This window comes from Glycine max, chromosome 15 (genome assembly GCF_000004515.6).
Source record: "Glycine max cultivar Williams 82 chromosome 15, Glycine_max_v4.0, whole genome shotgun sequence".
NCBI classification, from domain to species: domain Eukaryota; kingdom Viridiplantae; phylum Streptophyta; class Magnoliopsida; order Fabales; family Fabaceae; genus Glycine; species Glycine max.
In genome coordinates, this window is record NC_038251.2 from 44,125,749 (window position 1) to 44,140,499 (window position 14,751).

Here is a 14,751-nt window from a genome sequence, read left to right on the forward strand (position 1 = left end):
TTGACATTTTTGTGTTTTGCTCTTGAATTTTGTTTTCACTAACGTTTGAATTTCAATGAATGTCCTCTAAGCTGACAGAAAAGCATATCCCTACAAGAGACTATTTGCTACGGAGCAAAGAATCACATTGTAAAAAAAGCACAGTTGCATTTTCTCCTTTCTCTATGTCTCCACTGACATTCTGCCAAAAAATAACCAACTAAGAGACAACTAATAACTTCAAGGAAGGCACTGATCCCACAACAGATATTTTATCAAGGCATTGATCCCACAAGGGATTTATTCCTCAGGTCTACAAAAGGAGTCTCAAGATCCAACACTCAAAAAGAAGTGAAGTTATCATTCTCTAAGTGTTGAAACTCTGATGCATTATTAGGTGCTAAAACACTTGTTCTAAAAAGCTCAATCTTTTCCTTTGCAAAGTCTTTTTTATTTTTTACTTCATTTAAATTTTCTCGATGAGAGTGTTGAATATTCGTACTCATTTAAACTTTTGTTTGGAAAGACAAGAGTGACAAAGAATACTTGAGTGTTCTTTAATCTCAAGGGAATATTAAAGGTGTGCCAGGAATAACTTAGAGAAAAAATTTTGTAGATAGCAATAACAAATTACAATACTTGTTTATAATCATTTTTTATTAGTGGAATCCTTTAAGAGTTTAAAGGAATATTGGATGTAGTTTAAAAGATTGAGCGAAACAGTATAAACACAATGTTTTGACTCTATCCTTTGCTATACTTGTTTTCTCTTAAGTTTCACTTTGTGCACATTTTACACACAAGCTTTGTTAAAACTAGCTGCTTTAATATTGGATGATCTTCTTCAAAAGCTCTTGTTTTGTGAAACTCTATTTTTGTTTATTGGATGATCCCTTACAACCTATCTGTTTAAAGCTCTTTGTCTAAACTGTTGATCTAACCCTTCCATCTGAAAAGATTTCAAAGATATAATTAACACACTATTTGATCCATCTTCTAGCGTGTTCTTTTTATTTTAGTTGGTATCAAAGTTTAACCTCTGGGATTGAGCTTTTATTTCTTTTATTATTACTATAGATTATAAAAATCAAAGATATTACTGATTGAAGATTACTGAAGTCCAGTAAATTGAAAAAAAAATGAATGAAGAATACTTAAATTTTAAACAGATACCTTATAAAGGGGGTTGATTTTTTTTCCCTTTATAACTGTTTAAATATCTAAATTTTAATAAATAATAATCTTAAAATATATATTTTTTAAACACAAAATTTGAAACTAATTTTTATCATAAATAATAATAATCTTAATTGTTATCATTATAACAACAAACACGCAATTAGTTTTGCATAATTTTACACTAGTTATCACTTTAACCATTACAATAAAACAACAAATGCAACAAATTTTAAATCATCCTATTTAAACATAGTATCTGACAGAATGTGCTAAACTTGGTTAATTAAATCTTTCATTAAGTGATTAAGTAAGGATATCAAACAAATTTGCATGCAATATACTATATCTAATTAAGAAATCCTATCAAGTCATAGAATATCCAACAAGTTGGAAATTTGGGAAATACACTTAACAAATAAGACCTCCTCTCTTTCTCTGTGTTGTTTCCTAAATATAAAAGTACAATAATGCTTAACATGATAATTTAATGAATATGAAGGGTGGAATGCAGGTGTCATTGTTTGTCTTATCCGGAAGACTCAGCAGTTATTTGGTCATCCAATAAATAAAAAAAAATGTTCAGTTGTTCAGCAACCTTCTTCAAGTAAAGTCAACCATCATTTTTAGCATATCTTATTACTCATTTCATCAAAATATTTTGACCCTTTCCTGCACTTAGTCTTTGGCATAAGCTGCTCTTTTCAAATTACTCTTTTCCATTCATCTACTTTCATTCCTACCATGGCAGCAGAAATGGTTGATGGTGCTCTTGTTTCTACTTTCGTTCAGATGACAATTGACAGTTTGGCTTCTCGTTTTGTGGACTACTTTCGTCGAAGAAAACTCAATAAGAAGCTGCTGAGTAACTTGAAGGTGAAGCTACTAGCCATCGATGTTCTTGCTGATGATGCAGAACTTAAGCAGTTCAGAGATGCACGTGTCAGAGATTGGCTTTTTAAGGCCAAAGATGTAGTGTTTGAACTCTCCAAATGCCAAGTGGAAGCTGAATCCCAGTCCATTCGTAACAAGGTGTGGAATTTCTTCAAATCTTCTTCTGTTAGCTCCTTTGACAAGGAAATTGAATCAAGGATTGAACAAATCCTTGGTGACCTGGATGATCTTGAAAGCCGAAGTGGTTATCTAGGTTTGACAAGGACTAGTGGTGATGGGGTTGGATCAGGATCGGGTCGTATAGTGTTAGAGAAATTGGCATCAGCATCTTCGGTGGTAGAAAGTGATATTTATTTATGGCAGAGATGATGACAAAAAATTGATCTTCGACTGGATCAGTTCTGACACTGATGAAAAGCTGTCAATACTTTCTATCGTGGGCATGGGTGGGTTGGGTAAGACCACGCTTGCCCAACTTGTATATAATGACCCAAGAATGGAGAGTAAGTTTGATGACAAAGCTTGGATCTGTGTCTCAGAGGAATTTAATGTTTTGAACATATCAAGAGCAATTCTTGACTCACTTACTGATTCAACTGAAACTAGTGATCAGCTAGAAATTGTTCATACAAAACTGATAGACAAATTGAGAGGAAACAAGTTTTTTCTCGTTTTGGATGACGTTTGGAACGAAAGCCAGTCTAAATGGAAAGCTGTGCAAAATGTAGGATCCTTGTCTCGACACGCAGTGAGAAAGTTGCTTCTGCGATGTGGTCAGAACAACACCGCTTGCATTGCAGCAATTACAAGAAGATTATTGCAGGAAGTTGTTCGCGAAACATGCATTTCAAGGTGGTAATCCTCAACCAAATCCAGAGTGCAACGAGATTGGTATGAAGATAGTTGAAAAATGTAGAGGACTTCCTCTAGCCTTGAAGTCAATGGAAGGTCTATTACACAATAAATCATTTGTTTCAGATTGGGAAAACATATTGAAAAGAGAGATATGGGAAATAGAGGATGCTGATATTGTTCCTGCTTTAGCCATGAGCTATCACTACCTTCCTCCCCATCTCAAGACATGCTTTGCTTACTGTGCTTTATTCCCAAGGATTATGTGTTTGACAGGGAGTGTTTAATTCAGTTGTGGATGACTGAAAATTTCCTACACTGCCATCAAGGCAGTAAGAGTCCAGAAGAAGTTGGCCAGCTGTACTTCAATGATCTACTATCAAGGTCCTTCTTTCAACAATCAAGCGAAAATAAAGAGGTATTTGTCATGCATTACCTTCTAAATGATTTGACAAAATATGTTTGTGGAGACATCTATTTTAGGTTGGGAGTTGATGGAGAAAAAAGTACACAGAAAATAACCCGTCATTTTTCAGTTGCAATAAATAACAAACAATGTTTTAATGGATTTGCAACTTCATGTGATACTAAAAAGTTACGTACATTTATGCCAACAAGGTGGAGAATGAATGAATATCACTATAGTTGGAATTGCAATATGTCCATACATGAATTGTTCTCCAAGTTTAAGTTTTTACGTGTCTTATGTCTGTCTCATTGCTCTGACATTTATGAGCTTCCTGACTCTGTAATCTTAAACAACTTCGTTCATTAGACCTTTCCCATACTCGCATAAAAAAACTACCTGATTCAACATGTTCACTCTCCAACTTGCAAATACTAAAGCTGAACTATTGTAGTTATTTGAAGGACCTGCCCTCGAATTTGCATGAACTCACCAATTTGCATCACCTTGAAGTTGTAGATACTGAAATTATAAAGGTGCCACCGCATCTGGGAAAGTTGAAGAATCTTCAAGTATCCATGAGTTCTTTTGATGTTGGCAAAACTAGCGAGTTCACTATTCAGCAATTAGGAGAGCTCAATCTTCATGGAAGATTATCATTTAGGGAGCTGCCGAATATTGAGAATTCCTCAGATGCATTAGCTGCAGATTTGAAAAATAAAACACGCTTTGTGGAACTAAAGTTAAAATGGAATTTGGACTGGAACCCTGATGATTCTGCCAAAGAAAGGGATGCAATTGTAATAGAGAATCTACAACCTTCGAAACACCTGGAGAAGTTGTCAATCATCAACTATGGTGTTAATCAATTCCCAAATTGGTTATCCAATAATTCTTTATCAAATATGGTGTCCTTAGAGTTGGGCAACTGTCAATCTTGCCAACGTTTGCCTTCCCTTGGACTTTTTCCAGTTCTCAAGAACCTTGAGATTTCAAGTATTGATGGGATAGTGAGCATTGGTGCTGATTTTCTTGGGAATAGCTCTTCTTCATTTCCATCATTGGAAACATTGAAGTTCTCATCTATGAAAGCATGGGAAAAATTGGAATGTGAAGCTGTGACAGGTGCTTTTCCATATCTTCAATATCTTTCTATAAGAAAATGTCCCAAGCTGAAAGGCCACCTCCCAGAGCAACTTCTTCCTTTAAAGAAGCTAGAAATTAGTGAGTGCAAACAACTTGATGCTTCAGCTCCCAGGGCTCTAGAACTTGACCTAAAAGACTTTGGAAATCTGCAACTTGACTGGGTTTCTTTGAAAAAGCTCAGAATGGACGGACACGGCATGGAAGCATCGTTTCTTGAAAAGTCTCATACTAGTCTCGAAGGCCTGAAAATTTATTGTTGCCCGAAATATGAAATGTTTTGCGATTCTGAGATCAGTGATGGCTGTGACTCTCTAAAGACTTTTCCGTTAGATTTCTTCCCAGCACTCAGGATCCTTCATCTCAATGGCTTTCGTAATCTACACATGATTACACAGGATCACACCCATAATCATCTTGAACATCTGGAGTTCGGTATGTGCCCTCAATTAGAATCATTGCCTGGAAGCATGAATATGCTGCTTCCATCTCTCACGTTGCTACTAATAGATAGTTGTCCACGAGTTGAGTCGTTCCCTGAAGGAGGTTTGCCATCAAATCTAAAACAGATGTATCTCTATAAATGCTCGTCCGGACTCATGGCCTCACTGAAAGGGGCTTTGGGAGACAATCCCTCTCTGAAATGTTGTGGATAGGAAACCTAGATGCGGAATCTTTTCCTGATGAAGGTTTGCTGTCACTCTCTCTTACTTATCTACGCATCCATGATTTTCGAAATCTGAAAAAACTGGACTACAAGGGGCTCTGTCAGCTCTCTTCTCTCGATGAATTGATTCTTGTAAACTGCCCCAACCTTCAACAGTTGCCAGAGAAGGGTCTTCCTAAATCCATTTCACCTCTTTCAATTGTTGGCTGCCCCAACCTCAATAAGCATTGCCAGAACCCTGGAGGCGAAGACTGGTCAAAGATTGCCCACATTCAAAACCTGGATATACTATAGTGATGTTTAATTTATCTGAATTTTACCTCTCAACTTTTACATCTTGTCTTATAATATGAAATTTATTTATTATAACATGAAAGTTTATATTAAAAAAATGAAATATTGTTTTTTTTATCAATAACGTGTCAGAGATGAAAAAAAAAATTAATAACAAAAACAAGATCCTACGGAGGGTGATTAATTAGGTTCTCTCACGAACACTAATCATCCAAAACTGACAAAAACTTAAAAAAAAAAAAAAAGCTGAAAGCTTCAACTGTTGTACATTAAATACATATAAGATTTAGTTCATCGATATTCAGATATATTGAATATGTTACCGGCTAATATTGCAATCTTAAAATTCTCAACTTTACATAAAATTAGAAAAAAATCTCAACTTTTGAATAACTATTTTCTTTTTGAATCCTGTGTTCTGAATCTAAAAGGATTGATAAAGTTGTTTGTTTTTGTCATTATTTATTTTAGTTTACCTTGATGAAAAACGAAATTAAAGTGACACATTTATTGTTTAAAAAATTAATAAATGAAAACTTATGAAAACACATTTAAGATTATGTTAAATTATTTTTATTAATTGGTTCTTATGATTTTATTAAAATAAGTTCTTTTACTTTTAAAAATTCTAAATTTATAATTTACAAAAAGGTTAATTAACTCTCACTATTTATATAACTAGTTTTTTTAACCCATGCGATTCTCACACACGATGAGCAAACGATTTGAGTATTTTTATTTGAATTTATTTAACCGCAATAGTGAGCTTCCTGTTTGCATTTTATTTAACAACTTGAGACCTGAAAGACTTTGGAAAGGGTGTTGCTAGGTGCACCAGCGTTATTGCTAGTGCATTCAGCATCACTTAAAAATGTCAGAAATGCCCCTCTAATGTTTCGTTGTACAGATCAAGCTGATCCGTAAAAGATCCATGGATCAACTTGATCCGCAAAAGTCTACTACGGATCAAGTTAATCCGTGTAACACAAGCGGACCAAACGCGGATCAAGTTGATCCGTGAGTCATACATGGATCAACTTGATCAACAGGTATTACACGGGTCAACTTGATCCGCGAGTTTTCCACGAATCAACTTGATTCGCAGGAGACTGAATTTTTTAAAAAAGTTTAACTTTATTGAAACTTAATTTTAAATGACATCTATAATATTAGTTTAACATTTCTAATTTACTTAATTCCATTCATAATATGTCAATGAATTTCGAATGAATTTGGTATAAATTTCGGATCAAGTAATTTAAACATAATTGACAAAATAACACTAATATTATAAACTAATATTATTAATCAAAATAACTTAAAATATACAAAATGTTAAGTCAAATACATCGTCAAAAACTAATGATATCTAAAGTGTGAATAAATTATTGTTGATCCGTGCGGCGCCTATGTCGAGACCTCACATACACATTGCGGTCTTCTATGACACCTCTGGCAATCCTGAGGCATTTTTGGATGACCTCTTCATGTGTGGATGTGCCTGGCGCATTTAGATGCTACTCCAACGCCTCCGCGATCGCATGGCAAGCCTCCTGTTAAATAGAAAACAAACGAATTATACAAATCATCTATCTATATACAAATAAGGCCCTGAGTGGCCACGTGTCACAATGCCATTAACCCATTTCCCGCCCAAAAATGTCTCATCATGCTACAGTGAGGGGAAAAATGATGTGTTTTCATCTGTTTACGTTTTTTTATTTTACAAACACACATTCTCTCTCCACCGTTTCCATTCTCATTCTTTCTCTCATTCTCTTTCTTTTTTTCCTACCCGTTCTTTATTCTCTTTCCACCTTTCCCATTCTCATTCTCTCTCTCATTCTCTTTCTTTTTTTCCTACCCGTTCTTCATTCTCTATTATTCCACTGCAATCCAAGATAATGCTTTGGTGCTATTGTTCTCCAAATGCTGGACGGGAATGAGGGAATCCATCATTCTCCTATTGTTTTGGTCGGAAAATCAAAAGGTTGTTGCTTGATTTGCCCATTGGTTGAACTGAAAAATGATTTATGGGTTCTTTTGTCTCCTATCTTTTTGTGTTTTATTTTTTCATTTGGTTGTTTTGGCCAAAAAACCCAAAGGCTGATGCTTGGTTCTTTTCTCTCCCGTGAGGAAAACCCAAAGGCCAAAGCTTTTTTGCATGGTTTAGCAGTTGTTTGCTTGGGTTGGTCGGAAAATTATTTTTTATGGGTTCTTTTCAAAACTATTCTTTTGCGTTTTCGTTTTCCGTTTGTTTGGTTTGGCCAAAAAACCCAAAGGCTCTTGCTTGGTTGTTTTCTGTTCTGAGAGGAAAACCCAAAGGCTGAAGCTTTTTGGCTTGGTTTGGCAGTTCTTTGCTTGGGTTGGCTGGAAAATGATTTTTGGGTTCTTTTCAAGACTATCCTTCTGCGTTTTGGTTTTTCAAAACTATTCTTTTGCGTTTTCATTTTCCGTTTGTTTGGTTTGGCCAAAAAACCCAAAGGCTCTTGCTTGGTTGTTTTCTCTTCTGAGAGGAAAACCCAAAGGCTGAAGCTTTTTGGCTTGGTTTGGCAGTTCTTTGCTTGGGTTGGCTGGAAAATGATTTTTGGGTTCTTTTCAAGACTATCCTTCTGCGTTTTGGTTTTTCAAAACTATTCTTTTGCGTTTTCATTTTCCGTTTGTTTGGTTTGGCCAAAAAACCCAAAGGCTCTTGCTTGGTTGTTTTCTCTTATGAGAGGAAAACCCAAAGGCCAAAGCTTTTTGGCTTGGTTTGGTAGTTCTATTAGAGTATATATATGGATTAATAGACTAAATGTTTGCTGAGGTGCAAAAGATTATCATGGGAAGTGAAAAAGATGATCATTATATGACCAACAATATATATGGATGACGCATGGGACAAACATTACTACTTTTCAGGTTGACGTCATGAGACCTCTCATACATTTTTTTTTATAATTGTTTGTTTATGAATATATTATTTGTCTGTCATAGTACTTTGAATTGTAATTCCATTAACCAGTCTTATCAGACAAAGTTCCATTTTTGTAATCTGAACCATATTACTAGACTATATGGTTATTTGTTATTTGCTTAAATATACACGTTAATTTTTTTATATATTTTTAAATATTAGTAATATTTAACATTTAAAAAATCTCAAATATATCATGTTTGGTAATATTCAAATAGGAGTATGGGCCCGGGCCCAAATAGTAACACTTACCACTACATGTCTGGGCTCGTCCGCATCAGGATCCGCATGTGTCGATGCCGGTGCTACCTCATAAGGGATATGACTGGGTTGCGTCGCATATGCATCTCGAGGAGGATCCGTCTGTGGCGTAGTCATGAATGGATGCGATATGATGAAGAACCAGTCTATGTAGTCAGGTGCACATTGACCTAGCACAACACATAGATCACCTGCTGCCGCCAAATGGTCTGAGTAATGCGTCCAAGTATCATCCATGTCATCATATGACACCCATGAATGGATAGGGTGTGTAGGAATGCATTGGACGTAGCTGAACTGGCGCATAACCTTCTCTGGTCTGTATCTGACAACAACAGGCCCCCAGCGGAGCTGCCCTGAGAAGCATGAAATCAGATGAAAGTCCTGCGCAGGTCGGTGCTCCGCATATGGCATCCAGCAGACATATAGGATCCTCAGACGATCCAAGCACTGCTTGTACGTCGTTGTGGATACCTTTTTCACAGTCTTCTTTGTCGCAATCCACCGACATGCACGTGGTGACACCTCGTCGTAGTCCAAATCAGCATTGCACTCTACAACTGACAAAAAGTGTTCGTATATCGAACACTATAAGGTTTACACGAAAATCATACATGTTAATTAAATATACACTCATTAAAACATTGTTGTAAATAAATTATGAAATACATGTTAATTACCTGTAACAAGGTGATGTAACCAGCAAGTTGTCAGCTAGTGCTGAGACTGGCATCATTAAGTTGATCGTACATATGGATGAGGCCAGCAGCTCCCCATCAGCAAAAGTGAGGTCACGCAGGGCCTGTAAGTGTGAGACATGAACATGGGTTGTACTCTTATTAGCAAAAAGAGTGTAACCCAAAAGATGTATAAAATAAGCGCGAGTGGAAGCTGTTCAGTGTTTGCGTTTGACATCTGCATTGGTATACGTCTCACAACCACTGTAGGCGTACATATGGTCCACCACATTGGCCAGTCTCGGCCATGGCCACCTCTGTTGAGACCATCAGTAACTCAACCAACAGCACCATCGCCCCATCGGTGCGTAGAGGCTGAAAGTCATGGAATGCAACAACGATAGGCAAATGGGGAAGAGACGCGACATCGTCCAGCGTGATCGAAACCTCCCCCATAGGAAGATGGAAACTAGAAGTCTCCCGGTGCCACCTCTCGATAAAGGAGGATATAAGTCCCCGATCGCCAGTGTCTATCGAACATGCGATCAAAGGACTTAATCCTATCCCAACAACCATGTCCTCAATTGCAGGAACAGGCCTGCCCAAGTTATGCACCTTCCTCCCATGGGAGGATAACTTCAACTTAGGACATTCCTGAATTGAAGTACAAAGGAACACATAATTTGTTCAAATAACGTCAATCAGTAACCAAAAACTCAATAAAAAAGAATACTTAACATACTTGAATATTATAAATACCTGTCCAGACCATACACTGGCTGCAACATGGTCAAGATATTCCGTAAGCACTGATGGGTCCCTGGGTCCACCAGGAAATCCCTCAGGCTCATCTGTAGCATCCTGTGCACCAATATCCTGTGCGTCAGTCTCTGGACCGGTGTCCTATGCGTCAGCATCTACCATTGGCTCATCCCCAACTACAGTAGCATGTGCCTCTGGTACCGCAGGCGAGTCCGCAGGTACTGCAGGCACAACATCGTCAACAATGACAGGTACTCGTCGCCTGCGTATTGATGCAGTTGGCCTTCAGCACTGGGGAGCATCGTCAGAATCATCATCATCCCCTTTCCCCAGACCTCTAGCAACAACCCTACCTAACGCATGGCCTAATCCTCTAGTCTTAACCATGATCTGCAAATGTCTACCACAAATTCCATCACTAAACCACACAAATTCCAATCAATCCTTTTATGTGTGTATGGTTTTCGAAATTTCATTTGGTTTGGTTTTGAGAAATTTGGTGTTTTGTGTTTGGGTTTGGACTATTGCTGTTATGTTGGAACTTCTTTAGATGCTTAATGTTTGTTCAATAAATAGCACTAGCAGTGTGATAAGCTTGAGAATTACCAAAGTTTGTAGGAGTGAGACAAAGGGCTTAAGGGAAATGGGTAGTAGAAATCAAACAGACATCAAAGAAGATTAGGCTACAACTATTAGTTTGTGTTAAAAGCAATTCAAATGATGACATTTTGATATTCTCTGTTAAACTAGTGGATTGGTTCACAGATATTAAGGTATGCTTTTACTTTGCAGCTAGCAAGCAAGAAGAAATGCCATCATATGGAGTGTTCCCTGAGTATAGAGATCATCCAGATGGCACACCCATTACCAAAGAAATCAGTAGAATTGGGCATGGTCCTCTTAGACCAGAATCAAATGAAGTGAGCCATTCATTACCAGCCTCTTAGCATGTCCACAAAAGCATGGTAGAAGACAGAAGGCACTGTTTTGTACCCATAACTTTTATAGTTATGAACCCAACAATTTTACTTTTCTTTTATGAATCAAAAAGGCCAATGGATCTTTCTCCTTGCAATCATTGGTGGAGAACCAAGTAGAGTAAGGTAGTTTTACAACTTTGACTGAAATAAAAATGAGCGACCATGACATGTGTTCCCTTTAATATGGGATGGCTATAGATTTTGGCAGAACATTTTTTAAAAAATGGTGCATTATGTGATAGAACTTATTAACATGACCCTTACATTGACACAATATCAAGCAAATGGTCTTTAGTCTCTTTGGTGATGTTAGGTTTTGAATTAGTGATTTTGTTGTGCTATATATAAGACCCACAAGTTGCTAGCTAGTTAATTATTGGATCATTAGAGGGTGTTGCATCATCATTTTAGCTGATGCAACTAATTTACCTATTGGTGTGTTCTATAACTTTTCTCTTATTGTACCTTTCTGGACTTTCCTTCAAGGGCACTGTTGTAATTTAAATTTATGATAACAGCATGCTCATGGCTATATGCTGGGTTCACATGAATATATAAGAGTGATAGGGTCTTGACGTTACTTAAAAAAAGTGGTTTTAACATGACATTGGTTAAGCTTGAGATATTCATTTTGTTCTGTATTTTTCTTTGCTCATTTTAGGTTGAGCTTCTCCTCATGTTTAACCAATGCTTCTCCCCAACTTGTGTTACTAATCTGATTGCAGAGAGAAGTAATCAGTGAGAAAGCATTGAGGGGTTTGAATTTTATAGCTTTTCTAAGCATTATACCTTATGCTTCAGTTAAACAAACCCATCTTAAACAAAATATAAATCTCATACATTAATACAAACCAAAATTTTTTGTTAAACATTATAATTTAAATTTTTGAAAACTAAAAACATTCACACGGATCAAGTTGATCTGCGTTTGAGTTCTGCGCCGCTGGATACATGCGGATCAAGTTGATCCGCAGGGTACATGCGAATCAAGTTGATCCGCATATATCCAGCGGCGCAGAACTCAAACGCGGATAATGTTTTTATGGTTACAGATCATCTACATACAACGAAGAAGACACAATAGAAGCATGATAACGAACAACAATGGAAGCACGAAACGCCTACCATCATCTAAGACCAACTACACAAAACGAACAACAATGGAAGCACGAAAGAAAAAGGCACGAAATGCTTACCTCGACGGAGAAGCACAAATGAAGAAGAAGAACGAAAGCACCACCACGACACCGTCAACAATGGTGAACAGCAGCACCACCACTTGGTCGTGGAAGCAGCAAAGCGCAAGAGAAGATGAGAGGAACGTGGAAGAAGAAGACGAACTGAGCTCGCAGAATAGAAGAACAGGAACGCGGAAAAGAAGAGGAACAGGCGCGCTGCTGGGTGCACAAATTTTTTTAAAAAACAGGGATATTTTGGTCATTTCACATGAACTGCAACTTGACTGGGTGCACCTAGCAACACCCCTTTGGAAAGCTGCAACTTGACTGGGCTACTTTGAAAAAAGCTCAGCATGGGCGGACACAGCATCGTTGCTGGAAATGTCTGATGCTTTGAAAGAACTGAGAATTTATTGTTGCCCCAAATATGAAATGTTTAGCTATTGTGAAATGAGTGATGATGGCTGTGACTCTCTAAAGACTTTTCGGCTAGATTTCTTCCCAGCACTCAGGACCCTTGATCTCAGAGGCTTTCGTAATCTACAGATGATTACACAGGATCACACCCATAATCATCTTGAATTTCTGGCCATCAAAGAGTGCCCTCAGTTAGAATCATTGCCTGGAAGCATGCATATGCTGCTTCCATCTCTGAAGGAGCTACGAATATATGATTGTCCAAGAGTTGAGTCGTTCCCTGAAGGAGGTTTGCCATCAAATCTAAAAGAGATGGGACTCTATAAATGCTCCTCCGGACTCATGGCCTCACTGAAAGGGGCTTTCAGAGACAATCCCTGTCTGGAAACCTTGTGGATAGGAAAGCTGGATGCGGAATCTTTTCCTGATGAAGGTTGCTGCCACTCTCTCTTACTTATCTACGCATCGATAATTTTCCAAATCTAAAAAAATTGGACTACAAGGGTCTCTGTGAGCTCTCCTCTCTCAAGAAATTGTTTCTTCTAAACTGCCCCAACCTCAAGCAGCGTTACCAGAAGCCAGGAGGCGAAGACTGGCCAAAGATTGCTCACATTCCAACCGTGGATATTTTTGGTAGTATACGGTAGTGACGGTGATTTTTTAGAATTATCATGAAACTCTCTTTTTTCGGTGATCTGAATTATATATCATGAAACTTCTACACGATTTGTACATCAAGGGAATTAGTAAATAATTGTTTTCTTATACTTACATAGTTATATCTGCTTTTTGTGCGAGACTCCAAGTTTTTTATTTTTTATTACTGAATAAAATATTTCACATTTAAATTTATTTTTAATTTCTACTAAGAATTTATTATGTTATTGATAACAAATTCTTGGTATATTGTTTAACAATCCGAAGACTTTACTTCTAAAGAGATAATTGTTTTTCTTAGGTCATAAAGGTTTACTCTAGTTAAAAGTGATGTCAAATGAGAGAGTATCTACAAGTTAGCTTATGCATAATATAATTTTAACTTATAGAAGAAATTTATTTTGTTTTCTTCCCCAATAGAGGTTTATTGAGATATTATAATGATTCGCTCTTTGCATGAGAAAATTTAAAGCAAATATAGGATCCAATTGAATGGGTGGGGTTTATAAGGCTTTGGACTCTCCAACAACAATAACTACCTCTTGTGAGAATATGGAGCTTTGTCTCATTTTGTTGTTTTTTCCCATTAAACTTTTTTTTCTTATTAGAAAATTGTCTTTATTTTGTATTATACTTGTTTGATTGCTTTTAATTACAAATACATTGTGAGCATTGTATGCTAAAATCTTAGATTGCATCAATCTCATATGATTATAAGATGATATTCTGAATTTTCTGATTCAAAGTGAATCGTAAAGAAATCACTGTAGTGCAGGAAACCAAGGCTTAAGTCTATTGGCACACTTTTTTGGGTCTCACCTGTCTCTTAACCTTTTAGACCCCAAAATACTCACCTTGCCCAGGGTTAAGTTTGACATAGTCAAATCTATGGTTGTGAGAATAGAGAGACACTTTCTCCCGTTATTAAATCTGTCATTTCGGCTCATCCTCACATTGACTTAAAAACTATTTATTCACAGGGTTTAAACAGTCTCCCCGGGCCTGGTTTGGCAGACTAAAATCCATCTTCTAGCTTCTGATCATTGTGCTGGTATCCTAAATAAAGCTCTCTCTCCCACTAGTTTTGTTGCTCCGAGCAAGTTCAGCTGTGTGATTCTTCTGCATCGCATCACCTCGAGCTGGGGGTATTATAGTGTTACTCATGTAATAATAGGGTACTTTAACTTCTGTATCTGTTAAAGTAGTCTTTGGGGAGCTGTAAATACCTGAGCCCAGTTATTCTCTGGTGTAATTCAGTTTCTAGACTCATTTAGTCAGTTACCAAGTGCAGTTATCATTTCCTCGTTCACACTGAAGTCTAACATGCAGTTTTGAAAAATTTAATGTGTATGCAGTGTTATGCTTTGCGTGAACTACGTCATGCTATGTTGATGATGAATATGTAGTGTTATATGCATTGTGTACACAAGATTTTTATTTATGTTTGATAAA

General features: G+C 37.0%; 1 pseudogene; it reads left to right on the plus strand.

Moving 5' to 3' along the window:
- The first annotated feature begins 1,604 nt into the window (after positions 1 to 1,604).
- On the plus strand, positions 1,605 to 5,530 carry LOC102669571 (putative disease resistance RPP13-like protein 1; annotated as a pseudogene).
- The last annotated feature ends 9,221 nt before the right edge of the window (positions 5,531 to 14,751 follow it).